This window comes from Lepisosteus platostomus, unplaced genomic scaffold (assembly GCF_059453375.1).
Source record: "Lepisosteus platostomus isolate fLepPlt1 unplaced genomic scaffold, fLepPlt1.hap1 Scaffold_29_H1, whole genome shotgun sequence".
Taxonomy (NCBI): Eukaryota; Metazoa; Chordata; class Actinopteri; order Semionotiformes; family Lepisosteidae; genus Lepisosteus; species Lepisosteus platostomus.
The window spans coordinates 2,688,176-2,704,765 of record NW_028291657.1 but is presented as its reverse complement, the minus strand read 5'-3'; positions in this window follow the sequence as shown (position 1 = coordinate 2,704,765).

Genomic DNA, 16,590 nt, shown 5'->3' with positions numbered 1-16,590 from the left:
CTAACCCTAACCCTAACCCCAACCCCAACCCAACCTATGTGGGGGAAACAGGTAACTCCATCCGAACCCGACTGGCACAACACAGGTACAACATCCGTAACCAGCGGGAAAGGAGGACTCACCTGGTGGCACACTTCCTACAGCACGGGCTGGAAGCGCTGGAGGCCACAGGACTGGAGAGCAACCCCAACTGGACAGAGATGGAAAAAAAGAAAAAGGAAACGGAGTGGATCAAAAGACTTCATACTACCTTTCCACAAGGCCTGAACATCAGAAAATAAACTGGGAAGGTTTCAGTCGTTGGAAGGAGAGTGCAACACTCCTTGTCCCAGATGGTCCCTTCTTACAGAAAATCTGGGAGAAAGAGCTTTGTTCCCCTACCCTAACCCTAACCCTAACCCTAACCCTAACCCTGACCCTGACCCTGACCCTGACCTGTACAAAACAGATCAAATACACCAAAGCCAAACACTTCAAACAGAAAACAACGATCCAAAACAACAAAACCAAAGAAATCTTCCAGTTGCAAAGGGCGCTCTCAGAAAACACCAATAACGCTGTCTATGGCATCCAGTGCAAAACGTGCGGGGTGACCTATGTGGGGGAAACAGGTAACTCCATCCGAACCCGACTGGCACAACACAGGTACAACATCCGGAACAAGCGGTAAAGGAGGCCTCACCTGGTGGCACACTTCCTACAGCACGGGCTGGAAGCGCTGGAGGCCACAGGACTGGAGAGCAACCCCAACTGGACAGAGATGGAAAGAAAGAAAAAGGAAACGGAGTGGATCAAAAGACTTCATACTACCTTTCCACAAGGCCTGAACATCAGAAAATAAACTGGGAGGGTTTCAGTCGTTGGAAGGAGAGTGCAACACTCCTTGTCCCAGATGGTCCCTTTTTAGAGAAAATCTGGGAGAAAGAGCTTTGTTCCCCTACCCTAACCCTAACCCTAACCCTAACCCTAACCCTAACCCTATACCCTATACCCTAACCCTAACCCTAACCTGATCAAAACAGATCAAATACACCAAAAGCCAAACACTTCAAAGAGAAAACAACGATCCAAAACAACAAAACCAAAGAAATCTTCCAGTTGCAAAGGGCGCTCTCAGAAAACACCAATAACGCTGTCTATGGCATCCAGTGCAAAACGTGCGGGGTGACCTATGTGGGGGAAACGGGTAACTCCATCCGAACCCGACTGGCACAACACAGGTACAACATCCGGAACAAGCGGTAAAGGAGGACTCACCTGGTGGCACACTTCCTACAGCACGGGCTGGAAGCGCTGGAGGCCACAGGACTGGAGAGCAACCCCAACTGGACAGAGATGGAAAGAAAGAAAAAGGAAACGGAGTGGATCAAAAGACTTCATACTACCTTTCCACAAGGCCTGAACATCAGAAAATAAACTGGGAGGGTTTCAGTCGTTGGAAGGAGAGTGCAACACTCCTTGTCCCAGATGGTCCCTTTTTAGAGAAAATCTGGGAGAAAGAGCTTTGTTCCCCTACCCTAACCCTAACCCAAACCCTAACCCTAACCCTAACCCTAACCCCTAACCCTAACCCCTAACCCTGACCCTGACCCTGACCCTGACCCTGACCTGTACAAAACAGATCAAATACACCAAAAGCCAAACACTTCAAACAGAAAACAACGATCCAAAACAACAAAACCAAAGAAATCTTCCAGTTGCAAAGGGCGCTCTCAGAAAACACCAAGAACGCTGTCTATGGCATCCAGTGCAAAACGTGCGGGGTGACCTATGTGGGGGAAACAGGTAACTCCATCCGAACCCGACTGGCACAACACAGGTACAACATCCGGAACAAGCGGTAAAGGAGGCCTCACCTGGTGGCACACTTCCTACAGCACGGGCTGGAAGCGCTGGAGGCCACAGGACTGGAGAGCAACCCCAACTGGACAGAGATGGAAAGAAAGAAAAAGGAAACGGAGTGGATCAAAAGACTTCATACTACCTTTCCACAAGGCCTGAACATCAGAAAATAAACTGGGAGGGTTTCAGTCGTTGGAAGGAGAGTGCAACACTCCTTGTCCCAGATGGTCCCTTTTTAGAGAAAATCTGGGAGAAAGAGCTTTGTTCCCCTACCCTAACCCTAACCCTAACCCCTAACCCCTAACCCTAACCCCAACCCCAACCCAACCTATGTGGGGGAAACAGGTAACTCCATCCGAACCCGACTGGCACAACACAGGTACAACATCCGTAACCAGCGGGAAAGGAGGACTCACCTGGTGGCACACTTCCTACAGCACGGGCTGGAAGCGCTGGAGGCCACAGGACTGGAGAGCAACCCCAACTGGACAGAGATGGAAAGAAAGAAAAAGGAAACGGAGTGGATCAAAAGACTTCATACTACCTTTCCACAAGGCCTGAACATCAGAAAATAAACTGGGAGGGTTTCAGTCGTTGGAAGGAGAGTGCAACACTCCTTGTCCCAGATGGTCCCTTTTTAGAGAAAATCTGGGAGAAAGAGCTTTGTTCCCCTACCCTAACCCTAACCCTAACCCTAACCCCCTGAAGCCTATGGGTAACAGGAAAGTCTCCGGCCCTGGTGAGGTTCCGGCTGTGGACCGCCCGGAAGCACAGAGTGATTCCTTGTTTGCCCCCACCCCGCCTCAGGATGGTCATGAGAGGCCCTGCGAGAGGCCGGGCAGGAGGGGCTCAAGAGTACGCAAACCTAAGGACAGGACTGTCCTCCCCATGGTGGCGACCCCTCCAGGGCAATGCCCTTCTCATGCCAATAGGAAGGAACACTTTCAGTTGCAAGAGGAGCTACGAAAAGTGGCCGAGGCAGAGGCCGCGCTGAAGGAGGAGCATCGCCGGAGGGAGGCCAGTCTGCAGGATGTGATGCGCCGGAAGGAGGCCATGATGAAGGACGAGATTCGCCAGAAGGAGGCCATGATGCAGGCGAAGCTCTTTAGAGCTCAGGAGGAGCTGAGGATGGTTCAGAGAGAGATGGAAGACTCCAGAGAGGTGGCCGGAAGGGAAAATAGAGGACTCCTGACCCGAAGGAAGACACTCCAGGCGAGGCAGAGCGAGCTTCGCCCCAGAGGACCGTGGGCCAACCACTGCTCTAAGGCCGTGCCTCTTCTGACCTGCAGAATGGAGAAGCAAAAAGCCTTCACTCCAAGGAAAGCCCTTCCTTTCAAAGGAGACAACCTTGATTATGGTTCTCCAATGGAAGACGGCGGATGCGCAGAATCGCACTTTCCCTCTGCGCTTTCCATCAGGAGAGACGTCAAGTGAGCCCTTACAGCCGTGGGCTAGAAGACGTCCCCTGTGGAAGGAGAAAGTACCTCAAGAAAGCAAGGCTCCCTGAAAGTGACGTGTCAGCGGCACAGGCTGCGCAGGCCCACTTCAGAAATAACACCGCATGTCTGGATGAACAAACTCTGTCAGTGGAAAACAGATATTTGTCACCTACAAGTCTGATGTGCCCTATCGCTGAGCAATTTCCATATGAGAATAGCCAGAGTGGAAACCCTCAGCTGGTGCCCTGTGAACTGTGTCACAGGAAGTTTGCTGTAGAGAGGTTGGAGAAACACAGCAAGATCTGCAAGAAGCTTCAGAATTCAAAGAGGAAGGTTTTTGACTCTTTCAAGCACAGGGCCAAGGGAACAGAACTGGAGACATACATCCATAAGAAGAAGGTTAGACCGCCAATCGTGGTAAGGGCTATCCTTACACTCTTTCCAAGCTTCCCTTGTTTTCTCCTAGTGTCAGACTCAGCTTATAAATCAATGTAAACAATAAATAAGTGTTTTATGAAGTACTCTACTGAAAAACTGCCGCAAAGGCACATTTGCCAGACAGAATAAATGGGTCTTAGTGACCTCTAAATTCTGTTGTAAAAATCTACATGAGATATCAAGCAAATAGCACTCACGGGAAACAAAACCATAACTAAATTGTACTCTCTACCCAATGACATGAAAGGTAGGCCCAGAAAGCTACGTTATTACTGTATTGATATTTTCTTGCCTTGTGAATGGTTTGCGACCAGACTGTGTACGCAGTGCTAGTCTGGACTTTTTCTGGAAGCTGTTTCATTGGTTTCATTTCCTGTTCCCAGCTGAGAAAGAACAACTGGAGGCAGAAGCACGAGGATTTCATTCGGAGCATCAAATAGGCCAGGGAGGTGCAGCAGGTGATCACGCAAGGAGGGAAGGTTGTGAACCTGCCCCAGCCCCCCGCGAATCCAAACCCCGACTACGTGCCCTGCCCTCACTGCGGCCGGCGCTTTGCCCCCAGGCCGGCACAGAGGCACATCCCCAAGTGTCAGCACATCACGAGCCGCCCCCCTCCTCCTCCTCACAGATGAAAACTGATGTGAAGAAGAGTAAAAGAGTCATGATCTTGGCTCACGACTCACGTCCTGCTTTTTCTTTTTAGAAATATATTTAGCACAGTTCATCCGTATGATGATAAAAAAAATGTTACCTTGTTTTAATAAAATGATTTTTTTTTGGTGGACTGGTGTTTGCGTAACTGTGGTTATTTCAGTTTTTTCCCTTGCGAAAATGTGTGTCGACCGTGAAAATAAATTTCAAGCTGTTCTTATCATTCATACACATTGACCTCCTAAAAATAATTGTTCAACCTGGAACGTACAATTAGCAGGCAATAGAACAGGTCACATTGGCCTTGGAACCATCAAAAAGTAGTATTCACACATTCTCGGCATCAATTTTCCTTAAAAACAACTGAAAAAGCAAGGTAAAGAGTGATTGATTTTTTTAATGAAAGTTATTTGATTTAATTTATTTAATTTTCATAATATTTGAAATATGTTGGGATTAATGTGACTCAATATTATCTGCAGCTCTTACACTCCAGGCACCTGATAAAGTGGAACGCAGTGTCTTTGCCTTACATGGCGCTCAGCTCTTCCTCAATCCCAGCAGAAGCAGCAGCCTCCTGGTCCTTCCTCATGCACAGCTTAAAATGCAACACCGAGTAATACAACAAACAACAGGGAAAACCATTCACGATCAGACACATCCGTTGATTGCTGGCTCAGTAAAGGGACATTGCTGTGGTCCACGCATGAATCTGTTTTCTAAGTGCCTTATCCAATACAGTGTTGAGGCCAGTTTTCCCAGAAGCCATCTAAAGGGGAACACACAATAACTTATAAAACCTCCAATTTACATCACAAAATAGACTACATTTCAAGGTTAAAGAATTACCATGTTCTGCGATTCAGAACGAGGCAGCAAAACTTCATGTAATCTGATGTGGCCCTGTGACATTGTAAAGGAGCAGGCTTGTGAATACATCTCGTTTAATCCAATGGAAATATTGCTCTCAACTTTTTTACGTTTTTGCCAATAAATAATATTACATTGTTAACTCTGCATAAAGAACCTTGGAATGGAACGTTTTTTGCAGTGAAATGTTTGCTGCATAACCTATACCTTTTCTCTCCTACATCACATTGCATTAGTCATTACAGTGATTAGTGAGCAGGAAGGGCTGCATCACATCGCAATTTGTGTGGAACTTGAATGCGAATTTGTTACAACATGGCGTAACTTACAGTACTTTCACAAAATTCATGATTTTGTGCTCAATTTTGAGTTTGTAAAGTTTTTCTATAATGTCAATGATTTTATTTTGTGACTGAAATTAAATACTTTTGTGTCTGCAAAATTGGGACTGTAGTTCCACCTTAACCTACTAGTACTGTATGTCTTTGGACTGTGGGAAGAAACTGGAGCACCTGGAAGAAATCCACACAAATGAAGGGAGAACATACAATTCCATCCAGACTGCACCCCAGGAATTGAACCCAGGACCCCAGCTCTGTGAACCACAGTGCCACCTCATTGCTATAGTCACTATAATTAATGTCAAAACTCATTTGCAAATGAGCAGCCTGGGATCCAAAAGGATCAAGACAAGGATCCAAACAAAGCACTATCCCAAAGCTTGGCTTTGTACAGTATATCATACAGGGCTTGATGCAGAAGGCAGATAATCTAAGTCCATGCAATAATTGCTAAGGGAAAGTGACTTTGTGTTTTTGGAGGGAAGTCACTCAACATGGAGCTGTGTTAGTGAAATGATTGTTCTGATGTACGGCTGATGTCCAAACACTGAAAACATGATTGTGTATGCAATCGCACTCCCGAACTCCATTGGGTATGGTTAAAATAACTTTTTATAGTTCATCACATTCAAAGTGTGTGTACCTGATGAAAGTGTAACACGCATTTGGAGGAGTTATTCAGGATTTTCTTTCATTCAACTATTTCAAGACCCATTATTTTCAGATGTTGTAGTATACGTGAATAATGAAAGGCCTTTATATTACACAATGAAGGAATGACTTCGCAGGTGTGAAGAATAAAAGATTAATTCAGCTCACTTTGGGGAGTTTCACAATGGCCCTCCTTAAAGAAATGTGGGTTTGATTAAAGGAGTGAAGAAAAAGCTGAATAATATTTGCTTCTGTAAACGTAATCATCTCAAAATATGGTTGAAGAAATTGAAGAAGGTTAAACATAATCCAAAACGTATACGGTCAATTTAAGTACAACCAGAATTCTAGTGTTTATGCAATGCATCTGTGGGTTGATATGAAATACGGCCGTTCTTAAACTAAACGAGGTTATCGAGAGCATATTCCGAGTACGGCTGTGGCCAGTTGTACTTTGAACTGCGAGGACCGTATCTTATCCTGAACTGGCTGTGCGAATACCGTCCTCTGCTGGCAGAAGGAATAGATTACAACGGCACTGTATTGGCGATTAGTCCTATTGCTAGAATATTGAAACAACAAGGAGTCCGCGGAGTCAAGCAATGCTGAATGAACAAGTACCTGAAATTCAATAGGATTTTGTGTATTGATTACAAATAGGTGTGAAATTCTCATGTACAGTGGTATTCATGGATTCCTTACACAAGCAGCCGTTGTTATGATACTTTCGTAATCTGAATATAAATCTTTTATCTACTTGAAACTGTAATTATTGAATAGATTAATGTCTTTGAAATGCTTCATTAACTGGGCAGTTTCCATGTTTGGAAATGTTTTTATTTTGATTGCTGATTGCTAGATACTGTATGTTTAATAGGCATGCTGTTAATATTTTCTACAAGAGCCAAATAAGACAGTTATGCTGTAGTAAGTTCTATATAAGTTATATAACATAAGTTATATTTTGTTCTGAGGTCAATTTGAATCTCATACTAAATTACTGGTGTCCTTTTATCTGAGAAACACTACCTGATTGATCACCTGATGCCTAGAAATTTGCATGCACAGTAGCCCAGCGTTTAGCATTGCTAGCTCACAGTGCTGAGGCCCTGGGTACACTTCTGGACCTGGGGTGCTATCTGTATGGAGCTTGTATGTTCTCCCCATGTTTGCATGACTTTGCTTTGGGTGCTCCGGCTTCCTCCCACAGTTCAAAGAACTACTGGTAGGTTAATTGGCTTCTGGGATAATTGGTGAGTGTCTGTGTCTTCCCTGCATTGGACTACCATCCAGTCCCAGGTATCTCCTGCTTATTACTTTCTGAGGCTCTGGCTCCCCCGTGCCCCGCGACCCCCTGACCCCCTGACCCTGAATTGGATGAAGCGGTTAGAAAATGGGTGGTTTCTGTTATGCTCTGGTCATGCTCTGCCATAGCAACAACTTGTAAAAAATGCAGATGCTAGGATTTAACTCAAAGAAGGAGCTCAGATCACTGTGTTGGCATCACTGTACAGGTGTCCGGTGTGTTTTAGAACATATGTTAAAATCTTATTTACTAACTTCTAGACTTTTTACCCCCCATATCAGCCTGCAGGTGCACAGTGGTCTGTGGACACCCTCCTTGCTCTGTCGTAAAACAGGAAATAAAAAGCAACTGGTTTTGACTTTAATGCACTGAGACTGTGGAACTCACAGAACTCTCTTGTCAGAAAGGCAGCTTCTAACAGCTTTTAAGTGAAGACTAAGAACACTTTTCTATTTTATTAAAATAGATGATATATGTTTTGTTTAAATATATGTTATAAATGTTAAAACGACAGCTCGTATAAGCTTGTATTTTTACCTTTCGATCATTTTTAGAATTGCTTTGAGTTGCTTTTACCATGATAAACAGTACAAAATATGAGGTGTTGAACTTGTCAAAAGTTTTAAAGCGCTTTATGACGTAAAGTGTGATGACAGTCCTTGGCGGTCTATGTAACAATTCTTCTTGAAGTAGGTCATCAGGCCAACAGTATATAAACATTACAGCTCAAGTGCTTTTGTATCTGAACGCTTTTAGGTAAGTAATTTAGCAGCTGCGGTATTAATCGTGATTTTAATGGCAAATTCAATTGCAGGTAAAATAAAAATGGCGGATAACTTTCTTTCTAGCTTTGTGAAGCGGTCGCGCCACATTATACATATATACCATAATAAGAAACATAATATGTACAATAGAATTTTTCACTTTAAGCTGGCATTATCCAGAACCGGGTCAGGGCCCGGACCCGGACCGTGCAGTGTGGTCCGTCGGCCTTCTAAAGATGTTTAGGAGATCGAGGCGCCCTTGGATTTGATTAGAAACTTGCATAATTTCTTAACTTGACCCCATTATCCTAAAAAAAAAAACGGCCAGGCCCAGACCAAAGCATGAAGGCTGCGAGGATCGGGGGACTCTCATTTTTGGTCACAGCGTACAGTAGTAGATCAGTAACCTCTGTTTATCGTGATAACATTTAATTATTTTCCAGTACTTTTTTAAATGATAAAACACATTGTCTCGCCAGTTTTGCTAAAGATACAGTTTTAGTGTTTACGCATAAATTTGTAAGCCGTAGGTTTAAATCTCGTGTTCTTATTTGCCTCATTTTCATCGTAAGAGAGGCGCTCGTTTGCGATTTACGCGCTGAATATTGTAAGCAGAGGAGCCTTAAGGCACAGCCTCGCCTTAACACCATCGTTTGCATTGTTATTGTCATCCAGAAAAGCAGTCGTAAGAAAATGAATCTGTGCCAGCTCCGAACATTAAAAAAACTATATCTAGACTGCAAATACATCCCAATCTTACTATCAACACGTTTTAAGAGCCCTCTCCTTTCCACCGGTATACAAGCTAAGAGAGAAATGTTGGAAATCCCATCTGAAGTAGCCCTCGTCTCAGCTTCGGAGCTGTGAGCGATGGGGATCATAATTAAAAGGGGTACAGTTACTTTGAAAATGTGTATGTGATACTTAAATTTAAATAAAATAAAAAGATAAATTATATAACACAGACTGCTATCAATGTCCATGTGTTTAAGACGTATGAATCGGTTTTAAATCAGGCACACCCCTTTACTTCTCACAAATCCAACTGGAGTCTCAGTCCATCGTCGCGATGAATTAGGAGCTCAGATGTAGGCTAAGTGATTGCAATTTACTTATTTAAAAGAACCACTTCAAATCAAAAGGGAGACATTTTGTAATGGTAGTTATCGTATTATACAGTATACGTAATTGAAGATATACAGTACATAAAGGGTATGAATAGGTGTGAGCTTTTACTGTATATTTAATATTTTATCTGACCCATTTGCAGAAACCGCCTTCTCAGATTTAGTTAAGTGGTCTGCCACCATAAAGACAGAAAAATATAATGACATCCTGTTACATTAACTGTAAAATAAACGCCGTAACTGCGGCCATATGAAAATTTGGATAAAGATTATACAAACATCCTAAGGAGCTCTATGACATATGAGCGTCGTAATAATGGTTGGTGACCTGACGTAACAGTGCTCCCTGAATTACGTGATCTGTATTTACCCAAATACAGATATATCACATAGGGAGATGCAGTCAAACATTGCATTGCTATCGTCGTGGTGAACTATTTCTCCGCTGTTTGAGACTTGTTTGGTAAGTGTCATCAAATATTCTTGTCAATTTGTAGCGAAATCGATATACTGTATCATAATCCTTCAGCTATCTATAATGTAGTGAAACGGCTAATTAATATTGATAAATTCCCTTATTCACAGTGACTTTTGCTCAAACCCCTGTTGCATAATAGGTTAACTTTATATAAAAAACATTTATATCATAGATATAATACAAGCTTTGAAATGAAATAGTACATTTCCAGGTTTCAGTTAAACATTTTTAAAAAAGCTCATGACTTTAAGCATTCTGAACATTGAGAATGTTATTTGGGAAACAAATGTTTATTATAATGTTTATGTTTAGGATCTGTCTCCTACTGAGTCAGCATGCAGCATTCAACACCATTAGGCTTAATATTAAAAAGTTGTGTATTTCCTGAATTGTTTTTTTTATTCTTTTCTATTAGACCATACTAGACTGTGCAGGATATCATTTATTTGCCATTTTTGCCTTTTCCAGATACCTGGGAAACAAAGCTCATATCTCATTTGCCAATGGAGCCCAGTCCTAAGCCTGGTGCTCTGTCCCCCTCCCCGAAGGACACAGACTCGAATCGACCCGCGCCCTTAAGGCGACAGGATCTGATCTCCACGTACTGCCCGCCTCCCAAGATACAGCTTCTGAAGGACACCTTCCAAGAGAAACTGATGCAGGAAAAGGAGAAAAAAATGATCGCCATATACAATCGACGGCAGGAGGCGGCTCTACAGAAGATGAGAAAATCTTTCCAATATGTCAAATACGCTGCGGAGAAGAAGACGGGGAACAGCTATCGCTTCCAAACCCAACAGGGCCCCGAGAAGAACATTGTGGGGTATGATCGGTCTTACCCCCTGAAGCCTATGGGTAACAGGAAAGTCTCCGGCCCTGGTGAGGTTCCGGCTGTGGACCGCCCGGAAGCACAGAGTGAATCCTTGTTTGCCCCCACCGTGCCTCAGGATGGTCATGAGAGGCCGGGCAGGAGGGACTCAAGAGTACGCAAACCTAAGGACAGGACTGTCCTCCCCATGGTGGCGACCCCTCCAGGGCAATGCCCTTCTCATGCCAATGGGAAGGAGCACTTTCAGTTGCAAGAGGAGCTACGAAAAGTGGCCGAGGCAGAGGCCGCGCTGAAGGAGGAGCATCGCCGGAGGGAGGCCAGTCTGCAGGATGTGATGCGCCGGAAGGAAGCCATGATGAAGGACGAGATTCGCCAGAAGGAGGCCATGATGCAGGCGAAGCTCTTTAGAGCTCAGGAGGAGCTGAGGATGGTTCAGAGAGAGATGGAAGAGTCCAGAGAGGTGGCCGGAAGGGAAAATAGAGGACTCCTGACCCGAAGGAAGACACTCCAGGCGAGGCAGAGCGAGCTTCGCCCCAGAGGACCGTGGGTCAACCACCGCTCTAAGGCCGTGCCTCTTCTGACCTGCAGAATGGAGAAGCAAAAAGCCTTCACTCCAAGGAAAGCCCATCCTTTCAAAGCAGACAACCTTGATTATGGTTCTCCAATGGAAGACGGCGGATGCGCAGAATCGCACTTTCCCTCTGCGCTTTCCCATCAGGAGAGACGTCAAGTGAGCCCTTGCAGCCGTGGGCTAGAAGACGTCCCCTGTGGAAGGAGAAAGTACCTCAAGAAAGCAAGGCTCCCTGAAAGTGACGTGTCAGCGGCACAGGCCGCGCAGGCCCACTTCAGAAATAACACTGCATGTCTGGATGAACAAACTCTGTCAGTGGAAAACAGATATTTGTCCCCTACAAGTCTGATCTGCCCTATCGCTGAGCAATTTCCATATGAGAATAGCCAGAGTGGAAACCCTCAGCTGGTGCCCTGTGAACAGTGTCACAGGAAGTTTGCTGTAGAGAGGTTGGAGAAACACAGCAAGATCTGCAAGAAGCTTCAGAATTCAAAGAGGAAGGTTTTTGAATCTTTCAAGCACAGGGCCAAGGGAACAGAACTGGAGACATACATCCATAAGAAGAAGGTTAGACCGCCAATCGTGGTAAGGGCTATCCTTAAACTCTTTCCAAGCTTCCCTTGTTTTCTCCTAGAGTCAGACTCAGCTTATAAATCAATGTAAACAATAAATAAGTGTTTTATGAAGTACTCTTCTGAAAAACTGCCGCAAAGGCACATTTGCCAGACAGAATAAATGGGTCTTAGTGACTTCTGAATTCTGTTGTAAAAATCTACATGAGATATCAAGCAAATAGCACTCACGGGAAACAAAACCATAACTAAATTGTACTCTCTACCCAATGACATGAAAGGTAGGCCCAGAAAGCTAAGTTATTACTGTATTAATATTTTCTTGCCTTGTGAATGGTTTGCGACCAGACTGTGTACGCAGTGCTAGTCTGGACTTTTTCTGGAAGCTGTTTCATTGGTTTCATTTCCTGTTCCCAGCTGAGAAAGAACAACTGGAGGCAGAAGCACGAGGATTTCATTCGGAGCATCAAATAGGCCAGAGAGGTGCAGCAGGTGATCACGCAAGGAGGGAAGGTTGTGAACCTGCCCCAGCCCCCCGCGAATCCAAACCCCGACTACGTGCCCTGCCCTCACTGCGGCCGGCGCTTTGCCCCCAGGCCGGCACAGAGGCACATCCCCAAGTGTCAGCACATCAGGAGCTGCCCTCCTCCTCCTCCTCACAGATGAAAACTGATGTGAAGAAGAGTAAAAGAATCATGATCTTGGCTCACGACTCACGTCCTGCTTTTTCTTTTTAGAAATATATTTAGCACAGTTCATCCGTATGATGATAAAAAAAATGTTACCTTGTTTTAATAAAATGATTTTTTTTTGGTGGACTGGTGTTTGCGTAACTGTGGTTATTTCAGTTTTTTCCCTTGCGAAAATGTGTGTCGACCGTGAAAATAAATTTCAAGCTGTTCTTATCATTCATACACCTTGACCTCCTAAAAATAACTGTTCAACCTGGAACGTACAATTAGCAGGCAATAGAACAGGTCACATTGGCCTTGGAACCATCAAAAAGTAGTATTCACACATTCTCGGCATCAATTTTCCTTTAAAACAACTGAAAAAGCAAGGTAAAGTGTGATTGATTTTTTTAATGAAAGTTATTTGATTTAATTTATTTAATTTTCATAATATTTGAAATATGTTGGGATTAATGTGACTCAATATTATCTGCAGCTCTTACACTCCAGGCACCTGATAAAGTGGAACGCAGTGTCTTTGCCTTACATGGCGCTCAGCTCTTCCTCAATCCCAGCAGAAGCAGCAGCCTCCGGGTCCTGCCTCATGCACAGCTTAAAATGCAACACCGAGTAATACAACAAACAACAGGGAAAACCATTCACGATCAGACACATCCGTTGATTGCTGGCTCTCAGTAAAGGGACATTGCTGTGGTCCACGCATGAATCTGTTTTCTAAGTGCCTTATCCAATACAGTGTTGAGGCCAGTTTTCCCAGAAGCCATCTAAAGGGGAACACACAATAACTTGTAAAACCTCCAATTTACATCACAAAATAGACTACATTTCAAGGTTAAAGAATTACCATGTTCTGCGATTCAGAACGAGGCAGCAAAACTTCCTGTAATCTGATGTGGCCCTGTGACATTGTAAAGGAGCAGGCTTGTGAATACATCTCGTTTAATCCAATGGAAATATTGCTCTCAACTTTTTTACGTTTTTGCCAATAAATAATATTACATTGTTAACTCTGCATAAAGAACCTTGGAATGGAACGGTTTTTGCAGTGAAATGTTTGCTGCATAACCTATACCTTTTCTCTCCTACATCACATTGCATTAGTCATTAAAGTGATTAGTGAGCAGGAAGGGCTGCATCACATCGCAATTTGTGTGGAACTTGAATGCGAATTTGTTACAACATGGCGTAACTTACAGTACTTTCACAAAATTCATGATTTTGTGCTCAATTTTGAGTTTGTAAAGTTTTTCTATAATGTCAATGATTTTATTTTGTGACTGAAATTAAATACTTTTGTGTCTGCAAAATTGGGACTGTAGTTCCACCTTAACCTACTAGTACTGTATGTCTTTGGACTGTGGGAAGAAACTGGAGCACCTGGAAGAAATCCACACAAATGAAGGGAGAACATACAATTCCATCCAGACTGCACCCCAGGAATTGAACCCAGGACCCCAGCTCTGTGAACCACAGTGCCACCTCATTGCTATAGTCTCTATAATTAATGTCAAAACTCATTTGCAAATGAGCCGCCTGGGATCCAAAAGGATCAAGACAAGGATCCAAACAAAGCACTATCCCAAAGCTTGGCTTTGTACAGTATGTCATACAGGGCTTGATGCAGAAGGCAGATAATCTAAGTCCATGCAATAATTGCTAAGGGAAAGTGACTTTGTGTTTTAGGAGGGAAGTCACTCAACATGGAGCTGTGTTAGTGAAATGATTGTTCTGATGTACGGCTGATGTCCAAACACTGAAAACATGATTGTGTATGGAATCGCACTCCCGAGCTCCATTGGGTATGGTTAAAATAACTTTTTATAGTTCATCACATTCAAAGTGTGTGTACCTGATGAAAGTGTAACACGCATTTGGAGGAGTTATTCAGGATTTTCTTTCATTCAACTATTTCAAGACCCATTATTTTCAGATGTTGTAGTATACGTGAATAATGAAAGGCCTTCATATTACACAATGAAGGAATGACTTCGCAGGTGTGAAGAATAAAAGATTAATTCAGCTCACTTTGGGGAGTTTCACAATGGCCCTCCTTATAGAAATGTGGGTTTGATTAAAGGAGTGAAGAAAAAGCACTTAATAATATTTGCTTCTGTAAACGTAATCATCTCAAAATATGGTTGAAGAAATTGAAGAAGGTTAAACATAATCCAAAACGTATAAGGTCAATTTAAGTACAACCAGAATTCTAGTGTTTATGCAATGCATCTGTGGGTTGATATGAAATACGGCCGTTCTTAAACTAAACGAGGTTATCGAGAGCATATTCCGAGTATGGCTGTGGCCAGTTGTACTGTGAACTGCGAGGACTGTATCTTATCCTGAACTGGCTGTGCGAATACCGTCCTCTGCTGGCAGAAGGAATAGATTACAACGGCACTGTATTGGCGATTAGTCCTATTGCTAGAATATTGAAAAAACAAGGAGTCCGCGGAGTCAAGCAATGCTGAATGAACAAGTACCTGAAATTCAATAGGATTTTGTGTATTGATTACAAATAGATGTGAAATTCTCATGTACAGTGGTATTCATAGATTCCTTACAAAAGCAGCCGTTGTTATGATACTTTCGTAATCTGAATATAAATCTGTTATCTACTTGAAACTGTAATTATTGAATAGATTAATGTCTTTGAAATGCTTCATTAACTGGGCAGTTTCCATGTTTGGAAATGTTTTTATTTTGATTGCTGATTGCTAGATACTGTATGTTTAATAGGCATGCTGTTAATATTTTCTACAAGAGCCAAATAAGACAGTTATGCTGTAGTAAGTTCTATATAAGTTATATAACATAAGTTATATTTTGTTCTGAGGTCAATTTGAATCTCATACTAAATTACTGGTGTCCTTTTATCTGAGAAACACTACCTGATTGATCACCTGATGCCTAGAAATTAGCATGCACAGTAGCCCAGCGTTTAGCATTGCTAGCTCACAGTGCTGAGGCCCTGGGTACACTTCTGGACCTGGGGTGCTATCTGTATGGAGCTTGTATGTTCTCCCCATGTTTGCATGAGTTTGCTTTGGGTGCTCCAGCTTCCTCCCAAAGTTCAAAGAACTACTGGTAGGTTAATTGGCTTCTGGGATAATTGGTGAGTGTCTGTGTCTTCCCTGCATTGGACTACCATCCAGTCCCAGGTATCTCCTGCTTATTACTTTCTGAGTCTCTGGCTCCCCCGTGACCCCCCGACCCCCTGACCACCTGACCCTGAATTGGATGAAGCGGTTAGAAAATGGGTGGTTTCTGTTATGCTCTGGTCATGCTCTGCCATAGCAACAACTTGTAAAAAATGCAGATGCTAGGATTTAACTCAAAGAAGGAGCTCAGATCACTGTGTTGGCATCACTGTACAGGTGTCCGGTGTGTTTTAGAACATATGTTAAAATCTTATTTACTAACTTCTAGACTTTTTACCCCCCATATCAGTCTGCAGGTGCACAGTGGTCTGTGGACACCCTCCTTGCTCTGTCGTAAAACAGGAAATAAAAAGCAACTGGTTTTGACTTTAATGCACTGAGACTGTGGAACTCACAGAACTCTCTTGTCAGAAAGGCAGCTTCTAACAGCTTTTAAGTGAAGACTAAGAACACTTTTCTATTTTATTAAAATAGATTATATATGTTTTGTTTAAATATATGTTATAAATGTTAAAACGACAGCTCGTATAAGCTTGTATTTTTACCTTTCGATCATTTTTAGAATTGCTTTGAGTTGCTTTTACCATGATAAACAGTACAAAATATGAGGTGTTGAACTTGTCAAAAGTTTTAAAGCGCTTTATGACGTAAAGTGTGATGACAGTCCTTGGCGGTCTATGTAACAATTCTTCTTGAAGTAGGTCATCGGGCCAACAGTATATAAACATTACAGCTCAAGTGCTTTTGTATCTGAACGCTTTTAGGTAAGTAATTTAGCAGCTGCGGTATTAATCGTGATTTTAATGGCAAATTCAATTGCAGGTAAAATAAAAATGGCGGATAACTTTCTTTCTAGCTTCG